The sequence below is a fragment of the Palaemon carinicauda genome, chromosome 34 (assembly GCF_036898095.1).
Source record: "Palaemon carinicauda isolate YSFRI2023 chromosome 34, ASM3689809v2, whole genome shotgun sequence".
NCBI classification, from domain to species: Eukaryota; Metazoa; Arthropoda; class Malacostraca; order Decapoda; family Palaemonidae; genus Palaemon; species Palaemon carinicauda.
In genome coordinates this window covers 42,564,655-42,567,154 of record NC_090758.1, presented here as the reverse complement: position 1 = coordinate 42,567,154, position 2,500 = coordinate 42,564,655, and positions in this window count along the sequence as shown.

Sequence of the window (2,500 nt, the reverse complement as noted above, 5' to 3'; positions counted from 1 at the left end):
TTGGGGGATTATAATTATGATTATTATTATTATTATTATTATTATTATTATTATTATTATTATTATTATTATTATTATTATTATTATTATTATTATTATATTAATAATAATAATAGTAATAATAATAATAATTATTATTATTAATATTATTATTATTATTATTATTATTATTATTATTATTATTATTATTATTATTATTATTATCACTATTATTATTGTTATTATTATTATTATCATTATTAATATTATTATTATTATTATATTTATTATTATTATTGTTATTATTATTATCATATAAGATGTAAGTCAACTATGAATAACATAGTTCTACATGCTTTTATGGAACAAAAACATTAATTGAATAAAAAATAAACAAAAAAATAAACACCAAATTAATAAATAAAGTTATAAATACCAAACAAAAATTCTTATAAGAAATAAACTTTTGATCATCTCCCAACGTTTCAACTTCCTCAACCAAGAAACTTCCTCTCTTCTCTTGAAAGTCGACGGAAGAGGAGGATGTCGATTGTGGTTGACTCCCAAAAGAGAAAGAGAAGAAGAATAAGAAGAGAGACTTTTGCCTTTGGGCTTCTATAGTAAATGGTTAGATGTCTGGTGGACAAGTGAGTCTTTTGTTTACTTATGTGGAGTCATAATATCCACTCCAGGATGGATGGCACTCTTCTTAAGGGTTCCTCCCTCTCACTCCTTCCAGTTGGGACTTTCCTAAAACAGGAGTTTGGATGGGTTTTCTACAGTTTAGGATTTTGGAATTTATTTGGGATTATGTTTCTTTCATGTTGTTTTCTTTATTGAAGTGTTATGTGGAGTATTTTATTTATATCCTTTGAAAAGTTCTATATTTTCTAATTTTTGGGTTGAGAATTTCTAGTGACTAATACTGATACGGAATTTTAATATTTTGATGCCTTATGAAGAACTATGTTTTTTAAATTAATTCAAGATGTTATTTCTTTCTTTTCTTTCTTTCTTTTATTGAAGTCTTTTCATTTCGCTACAGAGTTAGGTAATATATTCTCAATTCTTTGGTTTAGAATTTTATAGTCTCTAATATTCATTTAGAGTTTTAAAGTTTTTATGCGTCATTGAGAGGTAAGGTTTTGTGATTTATTTAGTAATTATATTATTATTGACGAATTGTGCTTCTTGTGTATTTTGTTGTTTACCGGTTTTTGGATTTTATGTAGGATCTCGTTTCCTCTTTAAAAACCAAAGTTATCAGAAATAAATTTACTCCAAATTGAAAAAGGTTACAATTCTCCCTTACGATATAAGATTCGCCAATATGATTATCCGCTGGACATTCTATTCCTTTACTAATAAACGCCGACATTAGTAAAATAAAGTAAACAAACCATTTGAAAAGTCTCTAGCAATTTCATTTTAATACTGTATATTGTTTCATTTATAGCATCAATTGCAGCCTCTTGAGAGAGCATTTGGGAACCCATTACGCAATAATGGTGGCATTTTTCTTTGAGATTTTGTGTTAAATAACAGCGTAGAGGACTTTGCAGGCTCTTAAGAGAACATTCCAAAATGCTTTAACGCATTATTTATAATTACGAAGCTCAGGAGAGGCTGATATGGTTAGGTAGTTTGGGGCAAGTCTGTTATTAATGAATATAAGAATGTACTTTGCTTGGCTATAATAACTAGGGGTCACTTTATGTTTGAGATAGTTGCATTGGAGAATAGTGAGTTTAATGAAAGTCTATAATATATACTTATTTCGAAAAGTGGAATACTACAAAAACAAGGACTCCACCATGAAAAATGGAATTAAATATGTACATATGTACATATACAAATATTGAATAAACCAAACAATGATACTCTAACAATGCTTTCATTCTATTATTAGGTCAAAACTATAGGTAAAACTTGTGAATTTATTGGCTGAAAAGGAATAAAAACATTATTATTTCCGAAATTTTTACTTATATAATATTTAAGTTGACGAAACTTATGTTTTTGAGTTAAAATTTTGGAATACAGTTGGAAATAATGAAACTTTCTTTTTTGTTTATGTCATCAAAAATAGAGCAGTTTCCAACCCGTAAAAACTTCACTAAAAACAGCTCTACTGTAGAAATCATGGAAGAAAATATATCTTCAATTTGACTGTGAATTTGGAGGGTTTCAACGTTTGGTTCTATATATATATATATATATATATATATATATATATATATATATATATATATATATATATATATATATATATATATATATATATATATATATATATACATACATACATATATATATATATATATATATATATATATATATATATATATATATATATATATATATATATATATATATATATAGATATAAACTTTTGTGTGTGAAATTCTTACGTGTTTTTTTAAATTTTATCAAAAGAAAATGGAAAATATTTCTTGACCTCACTAAATTTGAAACGTTCAAATCAATAGTAAATAAATAAAAAGATTTAGAGCAAGAATTT